Source organism: Oreochromis aureus, linkage group 15, assembly GCF_013358895.1.
Source record: "Oreochromis aureus strain Israel breed Guangdong linkage group 15, ZZ_aureus, whole genome shotgun sequence".
NCBI lineage: Eukaryota > Metazoa > Chordata > Actinopteri > Cichliformes > Cichlidae > Oreochromis > Oreochromis aureus.
This window is the reverse complement of record NC_052956.1, coordinates 1,671,938-1,692,280: the sequence shown is the minus strand read 5'-3', so window position 1 is coordinate 1,692,280 and position 20,343 is coordinate 1,671,938. Positions and strand designations below refer to the sequence as shown.

The following is a 20,343-nucleotide window of genomic DNA, read 5'->3' as shown; positions in this document are numbered from 1 at the left end:
CTGCAGGAAAACACAGAGAAGCTAGATGAGTATTTTCAGAGGTGGCCTGTTCTCTGAAAAAAAAAAAAGAAAAATAGGGGGCCTCCCTTTTCCCTCTGTCTCTTTATTTAAAATACAAACAAACACATACCAACTGTCTCCCTTTTTGCTCTCACTCCTCCCTTCTTTCCCAAGACAGACAGAGGCACAAAACATTGCACTGTGGAATTATGCACTGACTATGTAAAAAAAAAGGAGTCTGATAAATATTCAGAACAGCTCCTGCACATCCGGTTTCACAGACATAAAGAAGGCTTTTATCCCTTGCGCTCTATCAAAGGCGGTAATAGAGCACTGCAAGGACACACACTCGTGGATTCACAGGGGTTCTCGGCAACATCAGCGCTGCTTAATGGAAAACATGCTAAAAAGAGGCGAGGTTAATAAAGATATGAGCTCTCTGTGTGCCAACACGGACACGGAGGATATTTCCTGGGAAGAGAAAACAATGCCGAACAGAAAACAAGCTGCAACTGCCTCTTTTTGCTTTTCTGCTTCCCAGCTGCCTGAGCAGACTCTCGAGCAGAGGTACACGGGTAAACACACAAGTGCTTACAGTAAACACAGCCAATTGTTTTTGCCGGTGGCCTGAGGAAGAGCTCGTTATTACGTGCGAGGCCTGAACCTAACGTGGCCAAACTGGAGATTTTGAGGCCGTGGACATTTGGAAAACAAAGACGAGGCAATCGAGGAACAGAGACGCAACATATCAGCTCCACCTCCCCTCGCTCCCCGGATGGAGTGACATGCACAAACTGTCAAAAGAAATGGGATTGGAAAATAATTTAGCCCCTCCACCTGCGATAAATAATCGATAAAGGCTGTTTTTCACCTCGGAGAGGTTTGTAGTGAAGCACAAGGCCACTGGATTACAGTAGACCACCCCTCCCTAAAATGCATTATTCCAACTTTTATGAGCCATCAAACATTTCCCTCGCCCCCCACCCCCACATGATCGAATGACAGTCATCTGGAGCTTTCAGCTTAAATGAAGCTCCACCCGAAGTCACCGTTGGATGACACACAACGGTGGGAATGACTGGTTGAATGTTAAGCACTGCAACGGCCGTGACTGTGGATTAAGGAGCCTTGCAGGGTTATGGGGCCCCACATCATTCAGCGAGCTCAGAGGAATCTGTTCATTTTAGGGGCCGGTGTTAAACAACTAAATCCAGACTTGTTACATCAGACAAGCAGCTATATTTAGTAGAAGGAGGGGGGAAAAGAAAGAAGAAGAAATCTATACGCCTTCACGGCACCGCTTCCTTAAATTCCCCCGTTTGTTTGTTGACTACATGGAAACCCGCATGGGCTCTTTGCGGCGGAGATGGAGAAACAATCCTCTGACACACATCTGTGATCTACTTTTCTAAATTGAAAGAGCTAAATTTAATCAAATAAGCTTGGGGTGGTGGTGGGGGGGATAAGCAACCACATGAAGCGATAAAATGTGCTGCCACAGCGACAGAATCAACAGCAGAAGGCAGCAGCATCAAGATTACGATAGGTGCATAAATAAAATGTCACCAAGATTCCAGATTCAAAGAAACACAGTGTCGAGTTTACTTAACACCGCCAAAAAAAAACAGATCAATGAGTTGGAGTGGCTTGACAAAAAAGAGAAAAAAAAACTACCCCACCACCACTCTGCTTTTTTCCGTCTTGATTTTCTTTTTAATTTAATTTTCAGCCCAGGGAGCACAGTTTCTCACCACCAGATGAACGCCGTGATATGTGGCCAGGACAATCCGATTAGAACTGGATTTAGCCCCAGAAACGCAATTAAAAGTTTAAAAATGGATAAGGTATTTAAGAGGCGATAAGAGGCGGATCAGGTACACTTCAAAGGCTGCCCAGTGAGCGGTGTTCATCTGAATGAATTATTTCAAAGCGGGGAACGAGAGAGGGGGGGTCGAAAACCGTGCAGTGCACTGAGGGTGAAAGCCCCTTTACAAAAAAAAGAGGAAAAGAAGAAAAAAAAAAAACTCAGGTTTTCAGAGAGAAAAATGTGGAGCTGCGTGTTTTGTTAGCGCCAAAAACTCGATGAAATGTCTCATGAACCGCACAAATATAAACGGACCACGCGTTTTTCCTTTGTTTTTTCTCTCTAAAAGTGTCTGGGACCCTGAACGGCTTTCCTTACCATAGGTAGTTCTGCTGGATGTGGGTTCGGTTACGCTTTCTGCGCTGCAATAACGAATTTCGAGTGAAAAGTGGTTCGTTTAAACGCAGCCCGGGCCCGATGTAAAGCTGCATTTTTAACACACACTTTCAGTATTGACCGAAAAGCATCCATCGTACCTTTGCTGAGCCTTTATCCATCCCAAACCCCGCTACCGCAGTCAACTTTTCCCCCGTCTTTACGCCGCCGTCCTTCATGCGGTCCTGCTGCAAACCCGTGCGTAAAGCTCTGTTCGGCGACGCTTGTGGGAGTCGGTTCCTACGAGCAGCTCGAACCCGGCGAGGAGCATATTTGCCCGCATGGGTTATGTCCCCCTCTGCCTCCCGTGTGCGTCTCTCGAATGTGGCTGCGAGTCCGTCCGCACTGCTGTTGGTACTTTTTTTTTTCTCTCCTGCGTTTTTCCCAGCTTCTAAAAGGAGAGCTCCCTCCGCTTTGACTCAACACCGTGAGCGGCGCAAAAGCACCGGAGACAGCGGCAGCGGGCACTTCTCTCGCCTCCCACACTCTGGCCGAACGGTGAGGACGCACTGGCTGAACTGTCCGCCGCCTGATCCGCCACGGGCCATGACGGCCAGCTGCGTCCGTCCTATGCGCTGTTTTCGGTGGGGAGGTCAGACTTGCCTTTCAGTGCTTGGCGCAGCTCAGACCCGGACTCCCTGCTAGTTGTTTTCTTAGATGGATTCAGCTGATAGTGCGACGCGCCTTCTCCGCTCACCTCTCTCTCTCCCCCCCCTCTCTCTCTCCTGTCCCTCCTCCCCTCCTCAGAATAAAGAATGCATCTCCTCCAGAGCGGCTCCGTGATGGCTTTAAGCCACAGATCCTCCCCGCTGCCCTCACACTGCAGAAAATAGTTTGTCTCTCAAACACACTCTATCCCCACACACGCTATTTTGCCCGGCCTACCTTAACCCTCGCCACTGATGTCAGATCCGAGCTCCCTAACCACACACACACACACACACACACACACATTTACATTTTAATCACCAAATCCTGAATCCAAATTAGTCCTGGAGTCACATTCCCGGTGAAAAAAAGCAAAAGGAAAAAAATCAGCATTTTTCTTCTATATCATCCTGGATTTTAAGTTCCAGTGTCAGGGAAACGGGGCTTTCTCTTTAGCTACGGTGCTTCTGTGCTATTCTGTTGGCCCGCTGTAATGTCTAAGGCCTCTTTAACCCCTGTTCTTTTTGTGAAGTGTTCCTCTAATTAGCTTAAAGCTGGATAATTAAACCCAAAAGTACGGCTTCATCTTTGCTCGCCTGTAGCCACTCTCTTGTACTGACTCAAGGCTTCCAGACAGGCGCTGACAGCCACGGTAATTTCATCAGACTACATTGCACCCTGGCGTTAATACCGGCTCACCGGTGCACTGCTGCCGTGCCCACGCACGTCCCCGGCGTGCGCTAACGCGCTTGCCTGCATCTAACTGTAGTTGGGTCCTCGTGCATCAGTGCGCCAAACTTTGCCTAATTGCTCACGTGACGCTTCTCCCACTCATGCACCACGTAAAGAAAAAAGTGAGGACGTTTAAAATATATGAAATTCATAAGTCACACACATTCATAAGTACAGTCAGTGTGTTGCAGCCTGGCTAGCTGTTAGTGCGGCATGACTAACAGCTTAAAGTGGCTAATGTTAGCAAACAGCTGGCCTGCTGTTGCCACACACAGGTCCTGTTGTGAGATGAGCCTCTGACGCCATTTTGCTCAAGAGGTCTGATTCACGGTTCTGACTCATTCTTGTGTAAAATGCCAGAGTTTTGTACTGTTTTTTATGTTCGGATGAAAGAAATGTCAAAGCTACCAGAGGGAATAACCTTCCACAGACATGAAATGATTCCATGTTTTTCTGCTACAAATGTGTCATGTGACATAGCATAATATGTTTAAAGCCAACTGCCATGTCAATCATTATTATTATTATTAATGATAACTGATAAATGTATCAGAAATAGCAATGATTTAAATTTGTCAGTCAGCTTGCATCACTCCATGTGTTATTGTCGTAAGAAGGCCTGATTTACCTGTTTGTGTTTCAAATATTTTTTTCAGGTGTGCACCTGAAGCTAGGAAAAACGCAGAGCTGCAAAACGCTCTTTAAATGGTTCGGTTTTGTGGTTAGATTGCCAAAAGATAAAGTCAGAAGTCGATAATGGATGGCAGAAACGAGGAGAAGCCACTAAATGAATCGTGTCAACTCTCGCTTCAAGTCAACTTTGACAGGACAGGTTGGGCAACTCACAGACATGTTGGGAGTAACTTTAAGTCAACGGAAGACAAGAAAAGCAGCAACAGAATTATAATATTTAAACAGTAGTTTATGTAAGTATTATAATTACAAACAAGAGAATTTTGTCATGGAATCAGATGTTGTAAACTGGACTATCTCGACCTTTCAGCTCATTCTGTAAATTCTTCCAGGAAACAGCAGCAGCACATTTAAAAGCTTTTTTTTTCTTCCCTAATTCAGTTCTGAATCTGGGGACAAATGTTTGTGTAATGCTGGGAGAGTGCAGGATATACTGTTTGTGTTTTCGTACATATATATGCACAGATAAGAACGAACCAGCCCTAGCAAAGATTTACAGATAAAAACCAACCAATGGGAAACTTTACAGAGACGGTCACTCAGCAGCAGCATACAGGGAACTGTGATGTACTCGATTTCCATGGCGTCGTAAAACATAGACAACATAATCATCTTTTTTAGGTACTCTCCACGAGCATTCATAAAGAGCAGATCAGTGTAATCCACTGTGGGCTAAAAACAAGTGTTTCCCTACGTGTGCAGTGAAACGAGATTTATTCCTAAAAATAAATTAGTTTAAGTTTTAACTTGAATTGTTTTAAATGACACATTCTGATCTATAATGACACCCAAGTAAGATGTGACCATTTCACTTTCACCCCAATAATGGTTTTGGTCTTAGGAAGCGCAGACAACTCCTATCCTCTTTGTATAACCTCCCAAATAATTTGCTGACTTTATGGCTACGTTCACACTGCAGGCGAAAGTGCATCAAATCCGATTTTTCTGACTCTATGCGACCCATATCCGATCATGGTATGACAGTGTGAACGCCACAAATCCGATATTTTCAAATCCGATCTGGGTCACTTTCGTATGTGGTACTGAATCCGATACATATCTGATGTTTTAGAAAGCGACTGCTGTTTGAACGGTCAGGTTGCATTAAATCCGTCTTTTACATCACTGACACAAGACAGACGCCAATTATCAGCGCCGGAGAAGACATCGCAAACGCTTCCTGGCCATCCAGTGTAGATGTCAGTGAAACTGTTGGGAAGACAACGTGAACATTTTATTTGTACTGTATAATCTGCAGATTCCATCCTTTGAAGCACCGCTCCTCTAAAACTGCAATAAGGATCATTATTAGGTTATTTACATTATTATGTAAATAACAAAATAACTTAAAGCAAAAATTGGGAAACGTAAAGTCCGAAGTCTTTATATTAAGGGCCATCAGTCAAACAATACTGTTGGTCTGGGTCTAAACAGAGCGCGTTGTGTGTGACGTCTTCTTTTGCGCATGCGGGCCGCTTTGAGGGTTCACACTAGAGCGCGTTTGCTGTCGCATTTTATTTGTAGTGTGAACAAGCAGACAAAAAAATCGGATTTGATCAAAAAATCAGAATTGAGCATTAAGACCTGCAGTGTGATAGCCTATGCTACTGTTAGCAAACGCCACAATGCTAGGCATTTACAACTGCCAACATGGCTGCAGCTAAACAAAAATATAACTACATGCATATATGTGGTATAATTTTTAGTTGAATTCAATTCAGTTTTAATATAAATCCCAACAACAGTCATCCCAAGGTAACATAAACACCCAAACAATCAGACGACCCCCTGAGAGGTAACATTTTCTAGACAGTAGGAAGGAAAAACACCCTTTTAAAAAGAAGAAAATGAGGAGCAGCCATCGACGGTTGGGGATGAGGGCAACGAGACAGGACAAAAGACACACTGTGGAAGGGAGCCAGAGATTTATAATAACTAATGATTAACTGCAGAGTGGTGTCTAAACACAGAGAGAGTGAAAAGAGGTGAGTGAAGAAGAAACAGTCAGTACTTCATGGGAAGCTCCCAGCAGCCTACAGCTATTGCATCGTAACTAAGGGAGGACTCAGGGTCATCTGATCCAGCCATAACTATATGCTTTATCAACAAGGAAAGTTTGAAGCCTAATATTAAAAGAAGAAGAAGGACCTGAAAGCTGAGGGCTCTGCCTCCCATTCTGAATAAAATATTCTAAGTAAACCAGCAGTCTGACATTGTTACTGTTACTATGTTACTATGAGGTCTTCAAGATGGGAACACCTACTTATAACTCTACTTTTGTCCATGTAAGTATTGAGCCAAATATACAAAATAACAATATGTTGCTTTCCAATTATTTATTTACTGGGATTTATCCTGTAGTGTCAACTCTCAGTGTTCTCCAACCTTGCAAAGCCAGGCTGACTAGCAGGCCGGCTACTAGTAGTTTGCTAGTTTCCCCGTCCTCAGTGAACTGCAGTCTAAACAGCAGAGTGCTGAAAGTCGTAAAGGGTTTGACAGCTGATTTGTGCCTAAGAAGGTAGGGAAACATGCAAACAGCATTTGTAGGCTATGATGTGTGCCTTTCATGAACGGTGGAGGTTTACAGTGCGTCGCCTCGGAGGGCTAGCAAACAGATGTCAGAGGCAAAACCACTCTGATCCTGCGAGGATGTCATTCTAATTTATATTAGCTTTCACAGGAAAGGAAAGAAATATAAATTACTAACAAAAGAGGAGGGATTCAAATGTCAGCTTTTGCCTTAGAAACACTAAAAGCTGTCATGATCTGTGTGCTGTGTGAGTCAGAGCCGGGGCCAGGAAGCCACGCAGGGGTCACAGGAGCCGTTCAGGTCAGCAGGTGCGCCTGCCTTTGATCTTTGCCTCCATTTGCCAGATAGCATTAATGATTGACTTGCTGTGACCCATTTCAACAACGCACATAAGTCATGAACAACCTTTCCAACAAATCAGGCAGATCCCGCTTAATCATCCCCGTCATATCGTCCAGTCAGGCCCGTCCGGCGAGCACGTGCCGCTCAAGCCTTCTAAAAGCGTCAACCCTTCCACGAGATGATTCGCTTGTTCTCGGCGTTTGCCTTTCATGTTTAATTTTGTCCGCCGCGTCCCTGAGACAGATGGGCGGCCGTTGCGAGGCCCAGTCCACAACATTTAATTCCTTCATAAATCAAGCGTCTCCGCACGCCATGAATTATTGATAAAGTGAATTTAGAGGAAACAGCCTATTTTTATTTTCTCCTTGATGGACGTGTTTTGCAGCGGTGCGCTACGTTCACGGTCGGTGCAGTGCGGTGGAATGTCTCGTTCTCTCTCGAGCACGCAAATGGGGATGAAATGACAGACATTTAGATGAGCAAAGAAAGGTGGTGGTGGGGGGGGCCTATGGGCAAATACGCTGAAGCCATTATCTGGCTTGTTAATTTGGTTTTGCTCATTGTTGTCAAGCAAAATAACAGAGCAGAAGTCAGATGTAAAATGACCTGCAAAATAAATAAATAGTCGCAGCGGATCAAATTCATCAGGATTCCTTCTGCATATGTTTGAAACTATATCAGACAAATGCAGGAATATACTGGAAGTGGAAATTCCCCTTCACTTGTCCAGAGACCTTCCCAGGGATTTTTGTTTTTTTGGTGTGGCGTATTTACTCTGCACGCTTGTGTACCTTGATAAAACTGCAGATACACACATGACCTGAGCGCACATCAAAGCCTGCTCTGTCCATCTGCTCCTGTTCAGGGCCCCAAACAGTGTTAAAGGAGGGCAGAGGAAGGAGAAGCGGGGGGGAAAGTCCACTTAGATATGCAGATATGTTTATCCCATGGTTATGTTCGCCGCAGTCCCCGAGAGACATCATTAGCTTATCACGTTTCTCCCTGCATGAATTTACATCTGGACACCGAAAGGCACTTCAAAGGTGGCAACAACATCAGTGTTTAAAAACCCTACGTGCACGTATTGGCAGGATCTCTGAAAAGCACTAACTGTGGGAAACCACAGTAATATTGCAAGCTGTGATGCAATCGGGGGCCTGCCGCTCCAGATTCCAGTGGCTTAAAGAAAAATATGCTGATTAGGTTTAGAGTGGGAGATCAATGCGTTCATTAATTTCTCAGGCAATGTAATTATGTTTGCCCTCGTCGATTATCAATCCACATGCATCTAACAGCACGGCGCGACTCCTAGAAGGGCCGCTTTTTCACAGCCAAGGGAAATAACTTGGCCAACAACACGATGTATATTATATCACCAAGGACTGAGCTGGGAGGAGGCAGGGGGCTGTGAACAAACTCTTTAACCCCTCCAGATTTAGTCCTTTTTTTACCACTTTTAATTTTTTGATCTTTATATTTTTTAACAGGCACAAACACAAAAATAAGCACACACACACATAACTATAAGCCACAAGCTCGTGTATCTTGTACTCTAATTACTCAGTTTCCAACATTTTTTTGTTAAATTTGTGGCTCTGGATTATGTCATTTAGAGCATCCTGACATCTGAAACACGGGTTTCTGTTTGCCAGGGGCAGCCAATCAGAACAAAGGTTGGAAGATTAAAGGAAAGATTAGGAAACCAAAAAAGCTTGTTTTCAATAGCAGATGATGGGGCGCACCAAGGTCTCGTATAAGGTAATGGGACTTCTTCTCATATAGAGCTTTTCTACTTTATACAAAATGTCTCATTCAATAATTCACACACACATTCATACAAGTATTTTTTTCTACGCCCGAGTGCTTTCAATCTAACATTCGCACTCATTCATACTCAGATGAAGACATCAGGGTTCAGCATCTTGGCTAAGGATACTTTGGATACTTTGGCATGCAGACCGGATCAGCAATTGAACCACCAACCTTCCAATTAGCCACAGGCACCCATCATAAAAACAAAAGGTAAAAAAAGAGGATTATTTTGAGCTATGAATCATGCAAAGCTACTCTGGTACAGTCCAAGAATGAAAATATGGAGCTGGAAACGAGCATAATAACAGGCCCTCTTTAAAAGTGGAGGAAAAAGTCGAGCCCACAGCGTCCTGTACGAATCCAGCTCCACTCCATCTCCCTCTATAATGTCATGGGGGGTGTTTCATGTTGGCATTTAAAATGTAAAAAGATTTATCGGCGAGGCATAAAAGTTGTTTAATAAAATGAGCAAAATGGTCAGCGGAACTGTCGGGGCTCAATCAGGGTCGTTTCACGAGCAGCACCGAAGGCAGCGCGCTCCAACGTGAGCATGTGAATTATAGGGGAGCCAGACTGAATGCAGGGTCCTGACTGAATGCTGCCCTGTGCTAATGCCAGGCTGTAAAAACACTGACTTGACAACAAGCAAGCCCCTGTAGTTCTGCTGAGGGAGGGATGGGGGAGAGAGCAGCAGAGGAAGGGGGAGCGGAGGGGGTGGAGAGAGAAAAGGGGCGGAGAGGTTTGAAATCAAAAGAGGTCAAAAGAGGACTGGTTCTTGATATGTGGCTGCCATGTCATCGCTGCCCTTCTACGATTTAATACCTCTGACAAGTGCCGTGCAGTGTCTAATTGTGAAGATAAGTGGCGGCTTTTTTGCTGACGTGTGCTGCTCTCTGCTGTGAAAAATATCTTAAAGGTGCCGTCCACCCTGGGAAATCTTTACTTTAGTTAACACAACAGGTCTGTGATATTTATCTCTGCCAGTATGTCGCAGTCAGTGCGTCTCAAAGCACTACAGCAGTGCATTCTGCTCACAGAGTGAAAATACTTTGTTTTTTTCTTTACTTTATTTCTTCAATCCTCCAAAGCCTTCAAGACCATCCCAATTAAAAAATACTCTCTGTTGAGCAATAAAGACATAAGCAGTTTTCCAATCATAGCTGCTTTTTTGGCCTTGCTATGGCCTCGTTGGTCCAACACTTTGATAGTTGCTGACATATTTTTGTCTGGAGCAAACAATCAAACTTTAATGGTCCTTAGAAGATTAATCATATTCATATAGCTGAATGCCTGTGAGGGTCCCACAAGTTTGCATTTTATCCCAGTACTTTGGTTTCTCAACAAAGGAAGGAAAAAAATGGGTAAAAACGATTGAGCTTGCAGTTTCTTAGCTGTAGTCCATGTTTAGTGATAATAATGGAAGGTCGTGGTTGGAGACTAAAATCACTGCGACCCTGTACAATGAACTTGCAGTTTAGTTGCCTCTGAAATGGCTGTTTTGAAAATGGAAACTGCACCCACTTGCTGTCTTTGGTGCATCAACATAGCAATGAAACACCAATATGACTGAGTCAAGCTGACACTTACATGCAGTCTGTTTGCAACAATATGATGATTAATTGGTCTGCAACCAACCCAATCCAGTCGCCTATTGCAAGGAAATGCACTGCAGATGACTTGTGCTCGTCGGTACAGACTCACTCCAATTGATTGCAACGAGCTGGCAATATGTCTGCAGTTATTTGCAAACTATTACAAAACTGTCTAAGAGTGATAGCAGTCAATCCGAGTCAGACCGTGATTGTTTGGAGACCGGTTGACCTTTTCAATCAGCTCGAGTCACCCTAGGGGTGGAGGGTGTCAACTTCCAGGTAACCATTTGTAATTGCCATGAACATATTAAAAGCCAAACTAGGAGAGCTATTCCAGTAATTCCTTAAAAATGGAAACAAATCTAAATTATATTCAATCATTTTTTTGGAGGGCAAAACGTGCCTGAAAGGCAAGTGTTCTGCTAATCTATGCTAACAGGTCAGTTAAGGATTTATGACACGACATACTCCTTTAATGGCACTCATTTGTAAACCAGAGGTAGATGTTGGAAGTAAGTTCAGCCATAGAGAAACGTGGACATTTGTATAAGAAGATGACTGCAGTGGTCAAAGGTGATGGCTGTCAGGTTGCTGCTGCCTGAAATTCTGATGCTCATTCGTTTTTTTCACAACATGTTAAAAATATGAAATTAAAAAAAAATAAAAAATTGAACTTTATCATCTCAACCCCGTTTATAAAAAAAAATGCGTCAAATTTCCATGTATTCTGAACTATCCCTCTGAAACTACAGATCCACAGTGTGAACAACAGAAAACACCATTAATCACGAGTACGTTAGCTCTGTCACTGTGAAGCATGCGAGCACTGCCTTATTAGCATTTCATGTTTAGGTGGAGCCTCATGGAGCTGCTAGTATTTGCATTTTTAAAGATGACTTCAGGCAGTTTCTTGGGAATTTTGGAGCTCTCAACCCGTATGAAGTAAGGAAGTTCCTAAGAATTTAAACTGGGAAGAGAGCAGTGTAGTGTCATACCACAGTGTTCAAAACACAAAGTCAAAAACTGTCATTTTAATGCAAAAAAGAAAGTTTTTTTTCTTCATAAAGGAAATAAAGAACGACTGCAGAATTTTTATTCTGATATTTAATGACTACATATGTTTTATCTTCATATTTGAACCTTTCCTTAAACATCCCCATTTTAACCCACAGCTCATTCGATATTTCTGAGAAGAAATAAAATACCCGGCTGAAAAGCGTAAAGCAGGCCAACTTTGTGTAGCTGTTTTTAGCTAAAAGGCTTGAAGTGTGTTCACCTTTACAAATCCCGGAATTTCACTTTATTTGGTGAAAAATGTGCTTCCTCACAGGATTTCCTTGACACAGCGCAGGCTTGTTAAAAACAGCCAGGATGTTTAGGAGTAAAAGTAAAAAGACCTGCAAGAGAGAAACTTACAAGAGATCAGCAGAGAAGGAACAGTAGAGGAGAAAAATAGACAGATGCCAGGAAGGAGCAGGTCTCAGGGTCACGCGAAAGATGGGCCTGATCCCACCTCCAATCCCTGCAGCTTTTCTTTTGTTTGAAGTCACATCTGGGCTAAATTTCCCCTTCTACACGGAGCACAGAGGAAGTCTTCTGGGTGGGTGGAAAAGGGTCTCGGGGCCGCTCCTGCCTCCCAGGCTAAACACTTCTAAATACTGTAGATCTATGAGTCACTGAACCAGGCACTGTACAATCCTATATCCAGACCCTGATTCAGTGCTCATCAGTCCATGATGACTGATACAGACTAGTCACTCTTGTGACATGTTAGCAAACGCATGTTTTGACTGTAGTCAGACAGATGCAATCAGTTTAACAGGTTCAAAAGATCACAACAGTTATCACACCAGAGACAAGGTACAACTCATGACTTATTTCATCACACAGGTCATGACGGTCTTACTGTCTGCGAGGAGGAAGTCACATGCACATTATTCTATTGGCCTGTACACAAAGGGTTGCAACACTGATGAAACAGTTTGAGCTGCTTCTCTATGAGGTAATAATAACTGCATTATGGGAAATGCCCACGTGAGTGGAGAAATAACTTTGTAGAAGTGCAGTACTAATTAAGAACTCTGAAGTAAACAGTTAAGGGCCACTCCACTGATTTTACATAAGAGAAAACGCTTGGTTCAAGTTTTTCTGATGTCCTTCGGGGTCGCCTCGGCCCAAAACATACTCTTTGTTTTTTAAAGAAGCTGTTAAATGGACATACGAATGATATTATTGGGTTGCATTATGGGAAATGAAGGAATTTTTTTGGCATCATAAAAGTTAGAGAATCTAGACTTTGGCGGCTTTGATATCAGCGATGGTAAATGAGTGCAGGAAGCCTTTAAAGGGGTCCTCAGAGCCAATAAACGAGTTAATCGAGCTGCCAAAACACAATTACAAGCTTGGTTTACAGTAAAGATGACAAATACTTTATGTAATAACACACAAAGACTGCTACACATCCAATGAGCCCAGCACATATTCCTCTTTTTCATGAATAAAATGAAACTCGTCTGAAAACGAGGAACGCGGCAATAAAACAGTTTTGCCAAACTCGATCGGTAACAAACTAAGAAGAAGAAAATGCGCTGCAGCCCTGCACCGCTCAGCTCTGACCACCAACTTGATTTGATCAGGTCTCAGCAGCTGCTTAAAGGCTCTGCCTGTGCTCGAATGACAATCTGTGTTTATCTTTGGCTTTCCCCTCCAACTAATTAACTAAATCCCCGGAACACCAAAACACCACAGTCCCCTGAACCTTTTCCTCTTCTGACAGCTGATTTATTAATGCACCATTTCAAATTAGAGCCAAGTGGAGGACGTCTCCAGACAATTTATGCTCGCACGACCTGAGACACTTATTAATTGCTATATTTTAATTAAAGATAATTACACTACCTAAGCATATAATGGGGGTTTCATTGTAAATCTTCCTTATTTATATAACCCTGAGTAAAATGAAGAGATAATTGTTGTTGTCGTCCTTATTACGATCATTGCTTCCTTTTTTTTTTTTTAATTCAGCAGCTTAAATTATCCAAACAGTCGCGCACGCCAGGCACAGACGCACACGCGAAGGCGGTTCTTCACTTCCTCTTTGCTTATGTGCTCCCACGTCTTCACTTTCAGATTAAACACTCTGCCAATCTCTATTCCTCGTGGAAATGTTTAATTGCCTGGGAAGCGAGGAGACACTTCAGCCTGCGGTACGTCCAAAAAGTAGGCATTGCGGTGGATGTGCGAAAGGCTCCTATTATCCGTTTTAGCCCTCCTCTCGCCCTTTGGGTGTGAAAAATCCCCCGATGCGTGAGGCAGGACTTTGGATAAATCCAGATTACATCAGAAGGCAGGTGAAACGGCTCACAAAACAGTCAGCTAAAAATATAATTACGCTGTCAGACACCACTAAGCTACAGCCTTTAATCCTCTGCCACGCCGATGCCGTTTGGTTGTCTTTTCCCATCAAGTGCTGTAATTTAATATCCTTATCCCGTGTCTTAATATACGTTTCTTTCCTCTGGTTAATTCATCATCATCACATTTTTTTTGTTCCACTTTATTTATTCTTGCAACAATCACACTATTGGACTTGGCGAGCTTCAGTGTAACCTAATGCGTGATGGTATTAAAAAGCCTGGCAAGTGTTCTTTTGCTCTTATTTTGGAGTTGAAATTAAACAACATGCCCCGGAGATATGCACATGCACGCTTTTTTAAAAATCTCTCATCTTTTTGTTTGCAGGATCCCAAAGTACTGCTCACTATGTCGTAAAACACATACATGAGATTTCAATAAAGGTGGTTTTGCTGAGGCAGTAGCCCCTTTAAACAATCTGCACTTCCATCTGGTCGCTGTGGTTTTTGGCCCTTGGTCTGGTTGCCTCCTCTCCCTGCCTCCCCACTCTGCTTTCACTAACTGCCGCAGCGCGCCCACCCCACTCTGAGAGCGGTCTCACGAAACATCCCGAGGGCGTCTCTAGAGGTGAACGCCTACACGAGAGTTAGCACTCCTCTCAGGGTGCTTCAGGGACGCCCGGTGATTCAGAGCGTCTCGTCGAGCCTCTTCTGGCCTCGTGTCCCGTGAAGAGGGAGAACAAAGAGGCTCAGCGAGAGAGGAAGAGCAGAGCGATCGATTCGAAGGGATCTGTTTTCATCGCTCATCCCTCGCTGAGCAGCAGATCACTCCTCCTTTCTTGCTCAGGTGGCACGGGGCCCAACCCTGGCGCCTGCCACCCTGCCCAGATTAATTGAAGCATGCTGTTGTAAATGAATCACATATGGCTAATATCTCCCCACTTTACCCTCTCTCCGACACACACACACGACTAGCATCACCTATCTTCATTGTTTTTCTATTTCGGGAACAGACGACTTCACCCGTGCCTCTTATTTTCTAAGGAAGTGATTCTCGATGGAGGTGTGAGTGTAAAGGTAACCGAGGTCAGGTGCTCGTTGGGTTGAGTTCACTGTAAAATTCATGACTTTCCCTTTTGGTTTTTCATTTGTCTCTTTCCACATCCCTCTCTCTGCTCTTAACTTGGCACAAAGCAGATTAATTGCGCTGTCCTACAAAAGGTAGAAATAAGCCAGCACACCTGCCCTGTTGCCACTGAGCATTAAGATGAATACGTCACGGATTTGTCTTTATTAGTTATTTATAAGACCCACTGCCCAGAATAACAGCGCTAAAGGAAAGGGACGGAGCGAACAGGCGCCAACAGCGTTTTTTAAGTAATACGAAAGCGTTGACCACAGTGACATCAGCCACAGCGTCCTGTCAGCTGGCTGCATCCGACTCTCGTGTCAACACAGCGCGGTGGATCACGTAAACGTCAGGCGTCGTCGAGGCCATGTGACAGGATTCATTTGTCTGCAGACACGAGTAGTTGTTGGTGTCGGCAGTAATACTGTAACGTGTATTATTATCTATCCAGTGTTCATTTGTAACAAACATGCTTTTCTCCTGAATATTATTATTATTAGTCCTTTATTTATCCAGGTAAAAACTCTCATTGAGGTTAAAAATCTCATTTCCAAGAGAGGCCTGGCACCATGGCAACAAAAGTCAAAATGCATGTACCACAGAAGTATATAACATTTAAAACAAATACAATATCGTGTACGAACGTGTGAAAAATATACAATAACAGATCAAATTAAGATGAAATTAGGAGCAACATTAAAGGGGCAGAAAAAAGCCTTTTTCCACAATTCTGTTCTGATTTTTGGGACAATCAATTATATGATATTGTGAGAATGAAGACTGTATTGGTTGTGGTTTTTAATAAGATAATTACATAAAACAAAAAAACACATTTTTATAAAATTTTCACAGAAAACTGAATTTTAGGACTTTAAACATGAGTAAAAACAACCCAGTCATGGATCGGCCTCCCCAGAGCCCAGGCCTCAAACATGTAGAGCAAAAACGGACAGTCAACGTCCAAAGAAAATTCCAGAATGCACCAAATACCTCGACTGTAAAGTGCATTAATCCCATATTTCAGACCGATAATATGTCATAACTGTAAGGTCTCTGCGATGTACATCCTGAGGGGAAAAAAACAAATTTCAGAGTCACCAGTGAAAAACTGCTCTTGTGAACAGTTTAAAAAAACCACAATTCCCACTTATCAAATTAGATTTCCAAGCTCTGCAGCACAGGAAGTGTTTACTGCCTGTGAGCTAATATTTTATACCGACTCGAGATGTTTGCTGGCTAATGAGAACACAGCCTTTCACAAAAGCCACAGTGCCCCGTTGGTCGCCTCTTATCATCACACTCATCACGGTGTATTCACTAACTTGGCAAAGCCCCTGATTGCATGGTTAGAAATTCAAATGTTGGATGCATCGGGTTTGATATGAATATTATGTGGTTTGCCCATGGGGACAATTCCATTTGTAAGATCTGCTGCCTTTCTTTGTTTGAACCCCTTTGGATTTGTCACTTTGCATTAGCCTTAAGAGGTAAAGCTTTTAAATGCACTCAATAATGGAAAGCATGCTTTAGCGGTGACACCGCTATGATCTATATCAAAGCCATCTGGAAAATAAAACTTGCCCGCTTGCCTTTAAAAGTGCGTTTTGTGCTCTGTAAATACTGTTTCTTGAGTTTCAGCGTCACATCCCGTGTTAAACAGGCAAGTTAGCAAAAGTGTAAATGTTCTTCACGATTCCAAACGACATGAGGATGATGATAACGAGCTAAATTTGGACTGCAGTACACTAAACCCTTGTGTGTGTACCAAAACAGCACGCTGCTTTTGAATACGCTCTCCGGTGTCCTGTATTAGAGCGTGCCTGTTTTTTATTAAACGCCACCTTGATGGAATGTCATTTGTACACTAAATGCTATGTTTGGGCTCCCAGCGGCTGCTGCCCGCATGCATTTGTCAGGGCGAGCCACTTGTTCAACACGCCGATGTGATTAATTGTGTGTCTCTGCACAGATTTACACTGATAGCCCCTGCTGTCAGAGACTGCGTGCACGGACGTCTCTACAACATCCACAGTGGCCTGGAACGGTTAAACAAATGGCCGCGAGGCAGAGCGTGCTCGCTGTGCACCGGTGGGAGTTTGTAGGTGTTTATTCCGCACACTGAACTTCTTTGTTCTCCCCCTGACCTTCATCCAGACACTTTTATTTGACAACAAGGTGTGCCCCGCAACAGCCGATTGGAGCTGATGTCCCTATGCAGCTGCCAGGGGTGGTGATTATGACTGTCATAAAACAGCCTTGGCTCCATCTCCCTGGTGTATAAGGGAGGAAAAACAATAGCTGGCACATGTGCCTGACAGAAAACAAAAAAACAAAACAAGACTAAGGGAATGGCAAAAATTCCCCCCATGTTATTTAAAACTGTTAAGAGCTAGCAGGTATTTCTCATGACTATCTGCTTTCCCCCGGGTATCGGGTATCTTCAGGCATAGTCTCGGAATGATCCAGAAAGGTAGGCGGAATGCAGGGACTGCACATGGAAGCATTTTAGACGGCTGCAGAGCAGGCGTCCACCGGAGAGATGTAAGACGAAACATTGCTCAATGTCCTCTTCAATGTATCTCTTGGAAAGAGTGTTAACACATGTTTGGTTCCTGGGCTATCTAGCCCTGAGTGTGTGCGTGTGTGTGTGTGTGTGTGTGTGTGAATACTAACTGCCGTGTCACAGCGGGGGCTGTGCAGAAATACGCCCCTGGGACTTCAGCTCTGGCGTGGGTCCAGCTCTACTGATACATTAACAAGAAGAACTTGTTCTTATCAATGGGGCGCTTTATCCCTGCTGTACACACACACACACACACACACACACACACACATGCACGTGCTCCCTGATCAACACACACAGAAATGCAAACATCAAACATTCCAATAAAGACACACACACACACACACAACAAATACACACAGCTGACCGATACACTGACAGACAAACAGACAGTAGAGCACATAAACTGGTCTCAGGCTGATAAACACACACACGGACAGACGGACACACAAACACACAGTCTGCCAGTACAGAAACAGTGGGGACATCAGGAATGCCCTTTATCACAGCACCTCACACACACACACACACACACACACCGCCTGCTTGTTGTTATTCCCAGTGAGGGGAAACTGAATCTTTCAACTAGAAAAAAATATGCAAAAAAGACAGAATGGTAACAAAAAGTGCAGATTTGCATCAGTTTACACCAGCGGTGTCGTAGTGTTTTGGTCGGTGCGCATACCGGGCCATGTAAAAAACACAAACAAAAAAATTTGAATTTGCATCTCACATAAACAAACAGCAGAGTCAGAATGCCAAATAATTCCACCGATAATGTTATTTTTTTGTAGCTAATGTGCTGTATTGTTGGTGGAATCAGCCTTAGATTGATCCATTTTCTGCTGTTTACCCTAATGATGGTGTCAATATTAAAACAAGACTTTAGTCATCTTGATACTTTCAATATTGATCCATCCTCTCTAGTTTTTCAACGACTATAACACGAGGAACAAAGAACAAACTGCTGTGGTTGTTAAGAAAGGCTGTTCCTCTCCCTTGATGGGATTGATGGAACAAACAATTAACCCCATGAGACCAAAGTGCCCAACCCTAAACATAACCTCGTGCTTTGGGCAAAAAAAGGACTTTTTAGGAGAAAATGGTTGAAAAGTTATTAATGTCTTTCATATGTTTTAATTTGTCAAGGATCAAAACATGTACTGTTAGAAAGAGGAGCTAGCATCACAACATCGATGGCCGCAGTGCTTCCAGCCATGGATGTTCACTGTGCACCCAGATGGGGACACGCTGAGCACTTATGAATATTGTTTTGTTATGTAAAACTTTATATTCAACTTTATATACTACTGCATGGAAGCTTGCAGTATTTTAAAAGTTACTGCAAGCTTTTATGTCCATTACTTTAAAAAATGTAACCTTTTGAAATCAGATGCTTCTTTTTGATAGAGCTACGTCTGACTTTGACTTCTGTGTTTGTATCTATTAGTCTGATATAATCGATTTGTGTCAATGCACACAAAATAAAAGTTTTCACTTTTAAATGGCAAAAACATCGACAGTTTGAGCCAAGAGTGCGAGCTTTGTGATTTGTATGAATTAAATTGGCCGTTTACCTCAGTTTGAATCCCACACAGACTTTTGTAATTCAAATGTGTTATTAGTTATGACTGAAAAGGACTCAATTCAATAAAAAAATATGATCATTGCCATGACATTAACCATTCTTCCTGCTGAAATAAATTAAGTTCAAAGTCTTGCTGACTCTGAAAAACACAAACAAATAATTGCTTTTTGTTACTATTTCACATTTTTCCATGAGACTGTTGATATTTAATGTGAAAGAGACAGAAAGGAAACACGGCCTGAGATCAGGTCACGGTTATATATTTACCATACATGCGACGGACGTGAGACTGTCCACACGTACGCCAGTGTTTTATTTTTTTTACGTGTTTTGGCCCTTTTGTGAAAACGTCAATGCCATTTTACACCAGTGAAAACGGAGCTTTTCAGAAAATCCTTCCAAAGTGAAAACTTTCATAAACTTTTGCATTTATATGTTGACAAGGAAAAACTGATTTTGGTGCTCTTGAGGTCATTTTGTGTTTTCAAAAACAAACGAAAAAAAAGAAAATTCTGGTTTAGAAAAAGAAAGCCCGTGTGCGTGTGGAGGTAGCCGCAGTGTTTTGTTGCTCGACTGGTCGGAGCTGGTCTATCCAGCTGTGTCCAGAGGCATTAAGGTCCTTGCACATTGATAATACCCTTGGAAAGCAAATGGCATTTGTGCATTTGTCTGCCATTGCCAGGAGTAATAGGAGTAAAAGCAGGGAGAGTGCACATCTCTGTCACCTCCTTGGCTGCCGCTGCCTTTAAGGTGAAAAAGTGCACAGCCATCCGCTGCCCTGCTAATGTCTCGACATGGCCTACCTCAATGACAAGGCTTCCTCTCAGAATTTAATTATAAACCTCTGTTTTTTCTTCCTCTCTCGCTTGTTTGGCTGCCGACCTCTCATACTTCCTCTTCCTCTGCAATCAGCCCTCTTTATTCATGCCAATAAAAAAACCTTGATGTTTTTCTTTTTTCCACAGCTCGGACTGCTGCCCACGTGCAGCACAAACACAAGTACAGTACGTGTAAAATAAAGCTACCACTCTCAAGCACCAAGGCCAAACGCTGCATTACTCACACTCTGGCACTTAATGAAGAGTACAGGTGTGCGTGGAGGAAAGGTGCTAATACCCCCAC

At 43.2% G+C, this 20,343-nt stretch overlaps 1 protein-coding gene and 1 long non-coding RNA gene across 5 annotated transcripts in view; one reads left to right on the top strand and one right to left on the bottom strand.

Moving 5' to 3' along the window:
• Window positions 1–20,343, bottom strand: part of flrt2 (fibronectin leucine rich transmembrane protein 2) — a 53,239-nt gene that overhangs the window by 13,318 nt on the left and 19,578 nt on the right. The window contains exon 1 of one of the 4 annotated variants that reach the window (XM_039598475.1): window positions 2,341–3,044. The exons of 1 other annotated variant lie outside the window; for it this stretch is intronic. The gene's annotated coding sequence lies outside the window, so the exon portion shown is untranslated. Of the gene's footprint in view, window positions 1–130; window positions 650–2,182; window positions 2,250–2,340; window positions 3,045–20,343 lie in introns of those variants that run through there. 2 more of the 4 variants (XM_039598478.1, XM_039598477.1) reach the window with 2 other exon arrangements.
• On the top strand, window positions 6,423–9,211 carry LOC120433033. Its single transcript, XR_005608260.1, has 3 exons — window positions 6,423–6,597; window positions 8,837–8,942; window positions 9,083–9,211. It is a non-coding gene; the product is annotated as an uncharacterized LOC120433033 (long non-coding RNA).